This window comes from Lathyrus oleraceus, chromosome 4, assembly GCF_024323335.1.
Source record: "Lathyrus oleraceus cultivar Zhongwan6 chromosome 4, CAAS_Psat_ZW6_1.0, whole genome shotgun sequence".
In the NCBI taxonomy this organism is placed as follows: Eukaryota; Viridiplantae; Streptophyta; class Magnoliopsida; order Fabales; family Fabaceae; genus Lathyrus; species Lathyrus oleraceus.
In genome coordinates, this window is record NC_066582.1 from 73206850 (window position 1) to 73218334 (window position 11485).

The 11485-nt window shown below is 33.9% G+C and overlaps 1 pseudogene; it reads right to left on the bottom strand.

Moving 5' to 3' along the window:
- Positions 1-8233: 8233 nt before the first annotated feature.
- Positions 8234-9448, bottom strand: LOC127073471 (ESCRT-related protein CHMP1B-like; annotated as a pseudogene).
- Between the last annotated feature and the right edge of the window lie 2037 nt (positions 9449-11485).

An 11485-nucleotide genomic window follows, 5' to 3' on the forward strand; every position in this document is an offset into this window, starting at 1 on the left:
TTAAATCTAGGGGACCGACTTCAAAACTTACAAGCTCTCCCACCCCTATTTATGGATATAAGCTATTGTCGGTCCAGCCGCCTAATCAAAAACAGGGTAGGCGGAAGGTATTATCTTATGGTGAGTAACCACGAAGTTCCAAGCGTTGTTTTACCCAACATCGCCCTCACAGATGTCACCAACCCCAACCGTTTCATCTACGACCTTAATGCTCCCGAAGCTACCAAGCCCTCACACGCAAACCCGTCCCCAGACGAGTTTGAAGAAATGAAGCAAGGCGATCAGGTTCCTGCACAACAATCAGTCCCGCTCAACCCTTCCGATAACGCAGCTGGTCCATCCTCACGACGTCGTCGACGAAGAAGGCCAACAACCAATGATGACATCATGGATGCTATCGATGGTATGCAAGCGCAGAATCTCGAAGTGATGCAAATGATGCGCCAGATGCAACAACAACAGGAAGCAAGAAATGCCATAACCGACCCGCGGTTCACTGAGTTGCTAAGCAGGTTTAACGACGTAGAAGTACGTCAGCAATCACCAGGTCCAAGAACAAGAGGCGGCAGGCAGCATTGATTTTAGTTTCTTTTTTCTTTTTTTCTATTTCTTTTGTTTTCTTTGAAACATTGGGGACAATGTTTCATTTAAGTGTGGGGGGGAAAACCTTGTTCTTTCAACCTTCCCTTTTCAAGTATGTTATTTTCCCTTTCATTGTTATTTCCCTTCCTTATTATATATATAAAAAATAATAATAATTTAGTTATTATAATATATATTTATTTTAAGTTAAGTCCCTAGTGTGAAAAATTTCCATTATCTATTCCCCTAAATTTTCTTGAGCCATAACAAAAATTTAACACAATCAATAAATATAAAGGTTGCTTATTTTACAAAACTTGAGTGAAATCAAGACAAATTATTACCATACCAACGCTCTAAACAAACCTCAACATGTTAGATCAGAAAAGTACCTATTATACCAATCCCTTGAACTTTTAGTTTTATAGTAACCCCGAGTAGTTTATACAAGAAGTCAGCACCATCTTAATAGCAAACTACGTGGAGGGCCGATGAATATAAGTGAATGATTCCCAAAATTACAAAAAAATATATATCAGGAAATGCACTAATTAAGTTAGGTGTTCCTTACCCGATCATTTAATCTAAAGGTTGCAGATCATACAAAAGCATGATACGAAAGATCCATTATGAGTTGGTTCAGCAGGTATCTGGTGCTGAACTTGGTAGGGCGGACTACAGTCCGATCCCCCGCAATTTGCAATGGACTAAATAACGAAGTTATCCAACTTATGTATCAGAGCTTCAAGCTAAAAAGGGGATCAGAATCACTAACCGGTCACTCCACTATGTGCGCGAAACGATAAAGGGCTTAATGTGATTTCGCTAGAATGAAAACAGGTGAAATAAGAGTAAAGGAACTAGGCTAGTTATAATAGCATGACTCGAACTGGTTTGCATAATGTGAGGTTATCTGAGGTTGTAACGGTAGTTGTTGATGTCAAGATTAAACCCAGTTTACTTCTAAACAATGTTTACTTGCAACCTAGTACGAATTGATGTGTGTTTTGAAATTTCATCTGGCTAAATTTTTAAAACGATTTCTATACTGTATCTTGCTTGAGGACAAGCAAAGGTCTAAGTATGGGGGAATTTGATAACATGAAATAATATCACATTTTTGGACTCGATTTAATTAAATTATATTATTATTTGTTTGGATTTATTTCATTTTATTCGAGATTACTTGGTATTTTTCCTTCTATTTATCTCAGGTAATTTATTTGAAGCAAAAGTGAAAAAAGGAAGAAAAGGGGTGCAAAAAGGTAATGAAAAGCAAAATCCACAAAAGCCCAACCCACAATTACAAGTCAGGAGCGCTGAACCTGTGACGACCGCCACACAAGGTGTGACGAGCGTCACGCCTTACTACCTTGTGTTACGAGCGTAACACATGATGTGACGCCTGTAACACCCCTCTCCTATATTTTAGGCTCCAGAAGCGCAACAGAGGCACGTTGAAGCCTATTGTTACGCTTGACCCTTGGAACGTGAAGACCATTTTACGGAAAGGACTTTTGGAAACCGTTACGAAGTATACTAATATAAATAGTTGCTCTTAGCCAACCCTGAAGCTCTCCGTCTCTTTCCGCCGTGCAAACATATTTTACAGCATCACTTTTCTGCAACTTTCTACTTTATTTGCAATTTTTATTTTCTTTTCCAATAAATCTTTTAAGCACTAAATTAATTTTTCACACAATAGTTTCTACACCGAAAACTATTGTGTATCTTTTACTAGATCTAACCTTACGTTAGATCCTAGAATTTTATTCCTTCGCTTTTATTTTCCTGTCCGATTGAAGAATTCAAGAACAAATTCAACCGGTCTGTGGTGGAGTGTTCAAGATTGCTATTAATTACTCAGGTTCTTTAATTTATTGTTTTAATTTATATATTCCCTGCATTACTGTTTATTTATATTGTTTGCCTGATATGGTTTTATTTAAGCATGATAGTTGTTTAGACCTGTTTGGCATGTCCGGCTAATTAATTTAGATATCGGTATGTAAAGTAAGCGGAATGAAGGAATCGAAACTAAGTTGGTTTAATTTCATTTAAAAATAAAGTCACTCTTTTTATGGCCTCAATTTACAACATTAATCCCAAAGTTTTTGTACGAGAGTAAAAGACATAAAGAAGTTAAAAGCAATAGAGCGAAAGTTTGAGTTTTTAACTGGACAGTGTAAATTGGACATTAATTCTAAATCAGGGCGAAAGCAATTTTTAGAGTTAATTAAATTCTAATCTTTTTCAAAAAGTATTTTTAAAGGTTAAATGTGAGGACGAGAGTTAAGCATTTAAGTTTAATTATATAATCTAAGTCAACAGAGCGAGAGTTTGAGACGAGGGTGTTTAAACGGTTATTATTTTAATAAAAAGAGTTTCTATAGATTCCATTGTTTTCAAAAAAGGTGATTTTGGACTTAACTAATAAGTGACAGCTACGTTAATATAAAGTCATGGTCTATTCAACAGAGCGAGAGTTTGAGAAAAGGCTTTTAATCAATAGTGTCTACTGAAAAGATTTATTTTAAAACCAAGAAACCAACGAAGATTCGACTCCCTAATTACGACGAACTACATACCGATATCCGCTTAATTGAGATTTAATTTTAGATCTAGTTTTAGTTTTACTTTTCCCCCGAACAATCAAAGTATCATCCGCCTTAGCTTTACGAAGTAATCTTAGAAAACGGTATATCGATTCATAAGTCCCTGTGGGATCGATATCTTTTAAAACTACGCGATAGAACTGTGCACTTGCAGTTAGTACCCCATTCGACTCATAAAGTCGCGATCAGTATGAGGGGGGTATTTCATTTATTTTATTTTTATTGCATTATATGTGTTTATTAGAGTTGTTTTTTTTTTCTTTTTCTAGCTGTATATACACTACTTTGAAGATTCTCCCAAATTTTGAGTCGTTTATTTTTTTTTTGTAAAGTTTTGATTTGATTGAGTAAGAAATTATATAGAGATTTAGGGGTGAAAGGCTATGATTTAGGACCCTAGGAAAAGTTGATAAAATAGGTATTGTTCAAACACCTGACTGTTTCCAAAAAGGATATCAAATTGACTCAGTTTGTGCCATAGCCTCCAAATTATGAGAAGTATTTTCTGATTAGTTCTTTAAAAGAAGATTGGAATATTATACATTCGCAAACTATATTTAGTTATTTGAGGAAAAAAAATAAGAAGAGAAAAATGATAAAATGGTAGTAAAAGACAATTGTACCTATTAAGTTGGGTAACCCTTACCCAATTATTCAACCCAACGGTGGTTGATTCCTAATGTCGAAAAAAATTATATTCAATAAATAAAAGTTAGTTTGAGTAAGTTAGGCTTAATGTGGAAAGGCCACCCCTCCCAAAAGCTAACTCGTCCATAACAAAAAAATCCTCAATTAGCTTTGTATAATTTGTGATGATTATCTATATTTTATTGCGTTAGTTTGATTGTTAAAAGAATGAAAAGAGAAGAAAATTGATAAGTGAGACTTAAGTATAAAACCATAGTCACTATTTACATGGTTCGTGTCCTTACAATTCCTATGGTTCGTGTTTACATGGTTCGTGTCCTTAGAATGCATATGGTGTTGATGGAGTATAAAGGAATTTGATCAAAAGCCAATCAGAATTAATTTCATGTATGAGTATTATTCCTTTCAATTTCATAAACTTTACAAGTTTCATTACCTTGTCTTCTTTTTTTGTTTGTGAGTTAAGTTGTTTGAGGACAAGCAATGATTCAAGTTTAGGGGAGTTTGATAAGTAGTATTTATACCGCTTATTATGTGTATTAATTTTTCTTATTTCCTTACTTTATTACGCTTTTATGCACTTTTGGAATGTTTTTAATATTTTCAGGTAATAAGGGAGTGTCAAACTAAGCTAAAGTGGAAAAGATCAAGAATCGTACAAAAAGAAAGTCCTCCCGTACACAAAACTTAAGGCTAACATGGATGGGTCGTGTCAGTTGACACAGGTCGTGTTGGCCTGAATCGCCTCTCCCATACATCAAACTTGGGGACAACACGGGATGGTCGTGTTCCATGAGACGGGACGTGTTGTTCCTAGACTCCTCCCATACATTTCATCAGAGAATAACACAGGTAGGTCATGTTTCCTAACACTGCCCGTGTTATGCCCAGTGTTAGCTATGACGTTTGTATTTATGGAGCATTTTGTGACCTTTGGAAGCTTAAAACTGACTCAATTCAATGTTTAGTGGTCCAATATTGTATTGGCACGAATTTAGGGTGATTAAATAAAAATCTTTGTACAAGTAGTGATCATTAGCTTGAGATTAGGTAGAGACATATCACTATATTTTTCACTTTCAATTTTAGTTTTTGCTCCAAGCTCTCCATTGTATTTCTTTGCAACTCTTGTCGTATTTCTGGATTTTTCTTTATTCAAGTATTGTCTTCATTCAGGTCTAGTTTTATTATTTACCTTGCAATTACTTTTACTTTATTTGTTATGCATGTTATGTCTTTACTTTGTTTATTTGCGATCAATCTCACTATGAGTGAGTAGTTCATTTGGGACAAGGGATCATAAGATCTATCTCATGACGACCCCTGATTGAATCTTCCATATAAGAACAATGAGAAAATAAGAGCAATGTTATTTAAGAATCTGACCACTTAAAAATATTTGTGTCAGTTGCGAAAGAAAAGGCAACCTAGATACCGACCGGGAGATAAAAGGCTACAAACCGGTATCTGAGCGCAGATTGCTAAACAACCGGGTTCGAGGAGCTAGTGACAAGGTGTCTTGATCTCAGTTGAGAAAGTGTCCTAGTTGTTCTAAAAACACATCTAGCATGCACACTACGAAAGTGAGTGTAGTACAATTTTATCTACTTTAGCTCTATTTTCTTATATTCGATTTCAGAGAGTCAATTGGGTGTCTCGGGATGAAAACCATGTAACCCGTGTCCTGATTTTTATTCAATTAAATTTTATTTCATTTGCATTAAAGGCAAAGGCAACCCAGATACCGATCAACAATTGAAAGGCTACAAATTGGTATCCGAGCGTAAATTTCTAAACAATCGAGTTCGAGGAGCCACTGATAAGGTGAGTTGATCTCGATTTAGAAAGTCGATTAGTTGTGCTAAAAACACGTATAGTACGCATGCTATGAATGTGGGTCAAGTAAAAATTTATCTAGAATTCTACAACTAGCTCTATTTTCTCATATTCGATTGTAGAGAGTCAATTGGGTGTGTCGGGATAGATAATCACCTACCCCGTGTGTCACATCTCGAAAAATATGATTCCTCGCGATGGTTACGGAAAATATTTAGTGTTCGAACAGAGTCGCCACCGAACTTTATTTATCCCAATGAAGGGATAGGAAAATATCGATAAAACCTTAAGGAAATGGAATAATGGCCGTCGCAACCATATTCGGGTTCGGGAGTAGATTACGTAAGGGGAAGGTATTAGCACCCCTTACGTCCGTTGTACTCAACGGGAACCTTTTAGTTCTAATGTACGTTTCGTGTGTTAATTTATGTTTGTTTGTTATCTTTGGGTTATAAAATTATTTAAAAAATAGAAATGGATGAGAACCTCAAAATGGGAAAGGGGAGGTTTTTTATTAGTGTGCTCGCGAAGATACAGGAATCTCCTGCCTACGTATCCTTATGGTATAATAAGGAAATCAGAGCATTCGTAGGTCGGGGAACTACGGTTGGTTGGTGTCTTTTATCGAACATCTATTTAGATCGCGTTCTAAAGGCTAAACGTTGGCTTGTCTACTCTCGGCGGAGGCTTAAGCATTAGTTTGTTGTGCGTATTAGAAAGGATTAAACAGTGTTCTTTCTGAACAGAGTTTTGGTCACACGGGGGTGACAAGTTGGATTAATATGTTGGATGTTCTGATTGGTTGAGATATTTTTGGTTGGATGACGATTACTCGGATAGTCGAGTAAGACAACTCGTATCCTAACAGTCGGGAAGGGGAGTAGAAGACTCTAGACCACTTTCTTTTTCATCCTTAATTATAGAAAGGATTTGATAATAGTTAGGGTGTTTTGAATGGATGACGAATACGCGGATAATCGAGTAAGAGAACTCGTATCCTAATAATCGGGAAGAGGAATAGAAGACTCTAGACCGCTTTCTGTTTCATCTGAATATTGATGAAAATAAGGTTGTATATGGTTGACGTATTTTAGAATGAACGATAAGTACTTGAAAGGTTGAGTAAGACGACTCATATCCAAGCATTTGAGAAGAGGAGTTGAAAGCTCAAAACCATCTCCTTTTTCGTACAGTTTGTTATGAAAATGATTTGATTAAGGTATATGTTTGTGAGAAAATGACAATGGTTCGACTGACCGAGTAAGAGAACTCGTATTCAACCTATTGAGGAGAAAAGTTGAAGACTCAAAGTCATCGCCTTTTTCATTTTATTATTATGAAAGTGTTTTGATTCAATAGGGGTTTGGAAGTTTGTAGAGGAACGACAATCATTTGACTAACCAAGTAAGAGAACTTGTATTCAAATAATCGAGGAGAAAAATTGAAGACTCAAAGTCATCTCCCTTTTCGTTTCTTATTATAAGATGATTCTATTTATTTGTGCTTAGGTGGGTTAGAAATGACGATTGCTTGACTAACCGAGTAAGAGAACTCGTATTCAAATAATCGAGGAAAGGAGTTGAAAACTCAAAACCATCCCCCTTTTCATTTCTAAATGAAATGATATTTGATTGTGGTTAGGTGTTTTAATTAATTTTGAATAAAATACTCGACATTGGATCGAGGCTTGGATTTGTGATTGTGAACAAATGGAATTATTTTTAGTGAATCAATCATCTACTCGATTAATTAAAATCGAATAGGTCTCATTGTAAGAAAGCCCAAGAGTAAGCTATGTGAGGTTGATGGCGATGCTTAAAAGCGATAGACTTACAAAGGTGTTTGTAAATGAGCTCAACTTTGAATCGAGAATTGTGCGATTTATTTGTGGTTTCGGATTGATGATGAAATTGAATGAAATCGAGTGTGTATTATGAAATGATAGTGGAAGAAATCAATCAATACTTAATTATTAATTTATTAAAATTTGATTAAATCGATTAATTAAGATAATTAAAATTAATTATCAAAATTATTTAATTAGATCAAATAATCAGGTTAATTAAAATTAATTAATCCAAATTAACTAACTAAACAAAATTTAATTAATTAAATAATTTGGTTAGAGTGAAAACGGCATAAGTACCAAATGTTGATTTAAAAAAAACGATAATGTGCTCAAAACCGGTTTGCACGAAATGACAACATGATTAATGTCACTCGCAATATCATAACACGGTGAAAGTATTCTTTTGATGTATTGGATTTTTGGTGGCATATCGGCATAAAATTGCCGAATCCACGGATCGAAGTTCGATTTATCTTAATGAAACTAAAACAGCCACAACATTATTTACAACAATACAAAATTATTTACTAAATGTAGGATGACTTAAAAACTAACTAAAAGCAAGATAGAAATCATGACATGGAATTCTCATTAAACTACTACACGAAATGTGAAGTTCTTATTACACTATATTATAATGATAAAAACCAACTTGACATGGAAACAAATATGTTGCATAATTAGTATATACTAGCATTAATAATATCCATAAAGTAAATGGTAAATTAAAATAAACACAGCAATACCATTTGCAATGTATACAATATCACAGTGAACTACATAGTTTTTTTTTGCCGCATCCAGAGAAGTACAAGATTCCAATCATAATTTGTTATTATCAAATCAAAAAATGGAAATCAATTAAAGCATATAACCAGAAGGAGTATTAGATCAACATAGATAAAGCTTCAATTAGGTAATCTTTAATTTATTCATTATAACTTCAAATTAATACTATAAGTTTTACTAAATACTAAAAATCAGGGTCAAACAAAATAGACATGAATATAAAGTATATGAGCTTCACCTTTTTTAAGATTCTCAAAGTTGGAAAATAGCTACCACTGAGTGTGTCGAGCACGACGGTGGCTCCTGCAAGGATTCCTCGGTTGTAACTCTAGCTTTAAGCTCCACGAGACGCCTCGACAAATCATCCTCATCAACCTTCTCAGCATCCTTCTCCTTAAGCGGAACAGCATGGAAGCTTCTGGTGTGAAAAGCGTGGTTGATCCAGCCATAGCACTTTCCATAAACTCCACTTGCACCTCCATGTTCACAAACTGTTTCTCGAACTGATCCATCGTCTCCGACATCTCCGGTAGGTTTCCAGTTGCGAGACGATATTCCAACGATTTCACGATGTTTCCCATCGATTTGCTGAGCGTCGACATCTTTGCTTGTGCATCGAGACGAGCACTAACCACGTCCAATCGGGGGGTAGTAGGAGGTAGTTCATCTGCTCCGTTCGTTTCCTGATGGCGCTTTCGGCGTAGATCCGTGCACCGACCACGTTTCCTTTTTCTTTTTTCATTTTCTCAAAGAGATCGTTAGTGGAGGTCATGGACAGTGTTAATGGTGGTATGGTGTTTTTGTGGTGGGTAGTGAAATGCGGTTATGGTGGAGAAGGGCGGCGGAAGCGTATCGCGGCCGGTGGGTGAGATTGGAAGGAGATTTAGGGGTGGATTTGAAGATTACCGGCGAAACGTTATCGCGGCGATGGAAGGAGGGTTCGCCGGCGACGGTTGGGTCGGTGTGTGGTGGTATCTTAGGTTGCGAAGAAGGAAGGAAGGTGGGGGTGGAAAAGCTGTACAGTTTTTCTCTTTTCCTTTTTTCTTTTTTTAATGAATGGAGAGAGTGAGTGGTGTATGTGAATTTAAGCAGAGAGACGTTGGTGATGACTCCTGTCACCGTTCCTTTTTTTATTATTATTTTTATATCCGTTGGAGGCAATGTACTAGAGAGAGAGAGTTTTTTTTTAATTTTATTTATTTTCATATTTTCTTAAATAGTAGTATTCATTAAATCCTAATTTTTGATTGGATAAATGAGATAAATGTGGATTGCTAATAATAGCCACTGATTAATTCGAATTGATGGCCTGGATCGAATCAAAGAAACACACCAAGAAGCACACACTATTTAAATAAATTAAAATGTCTATAATGTTGTTTTTAGATAACTTAATCAATTTAAAACAATTTTAATCAACTAAATCAAATAAAATTCACAACTTTTGAATAATCATGATAAAATTAAAATAATAACATGGAAAATTTTATTTATTCAATCCGACTATTTTGACGAAAGAACAAAATTAAAACGACTAAAAATGAATAAAAGTCGGGCAAAAATTTACTCGAAAAATTAAATCGGATGCATGAAAATGATCAGTGCAAAATATACTTATTGAAAAAATACAACGTTTCTTCAAATGCTGAAATAAATTTTCACCGGTGAAAAGGCTCAGGCGGGTCAAAATGCAACCGAAACAGTCGCTGAAAAATATAACGAGCACACCAGGTTAAACTACGTGAACCGTAGATTAATAATACTGGTGTCTGTAATTTTAATTTTGAAACTTTTTACCCGCTGATTTTGTCCGTACTTAAGGAAATGATTCAACCGATTTGTCTGTATTTTCAATAAATTTATTCTGACTGATATTTTAGTTATTATTCATGATGGAATGCATGTCATGTTGTGCATATGATGCAAATTAAAAATGAAATCGATTTTACAAAAATTTAAATATGCCCAGACAAAATTGGGGTATGACACCGTGTCTTGCTTTTTATTCTGTCAGAGTAAAAATCAGTAATCAAATGCATCTTTGTATGGTTCGATATCTATAATACTACTTCGCACTGTCGTGCACTTGCCGCCTGCATCAGAGATCGACTGAAGATATTTTAAAGATGTTGAAACTTCCTTCAACCATCACTTGATGATGAAATGTAATGTTAGATTTACGTTAACGATATTTATGTAATATTATGTTTTTAATGTATGTCATAACAATTATTGATATTAATTTATGTTATATTTTTGCATATGTTTCTGGTTTGACAAACACATCATTTTTCGGAAATAAAATTTCCAATTTATTTTTTATGATTTCTAAAAATATTTTTTCGTATTAATTTTTGACAAAATAAGGGTGTGACCCACTTACGAATAGAAAGAATGTGAAATGAGGAACATTCGAAAATATATTTTCAATTTATATGAATATTTTATATTTTTCACAAAATTACGTGAGAGTACCATTAAAGATGTGAAAATAATCACAATACTTAAATTATAATAAACAACCACTTATAAATTATGTATGTTGGGCCTAGTAAAATAATTACTGTTTTGAAAACAATTTACTCTATACCTCCACATATATACCTCATCCTTGCATAATTAAAAAATACTATTTTTATTCTTTTTTATTGTAGTTTTTGCACATTCATGTTTTCATCTTTCCTTTCACTTGTTCAGATATAAAAAAAATTCACTCTACACAAACTTTTAAATATTTAAAATTTTCAATGAACAAGGTTTTGAAAACTTCAAAGAAATTTTTTGAGGTATTTTTCAAAGTCTTATATTTTACAAAACAATTCATATTAAGTTTTTTGAAATTCTTACTTAGAAAATTTTAATATCAAATTTTTGGATATACATTATTTTGAGTCATATTAACTTATATCCTTAACCTTAAGGTTACATGATAAATAACACCACAAATAAAAATTGTGTTGAAAAGAATTAACAAAAGTCAATTCTAAATTTTTAATAAAGTCAAAGGTACAATTTTCAAAATAAATTTTTTATGTTTAATTTTAAACTTGTATCTTTAAAACTTTTATATTTAGTTCTATAGAATTTCCTACAGAGTTTTAAAAAAAACTTTTTTTTTGAATTTTATTGAAAATTTTATTATTTCTATATGAAAAAATTAATTTAA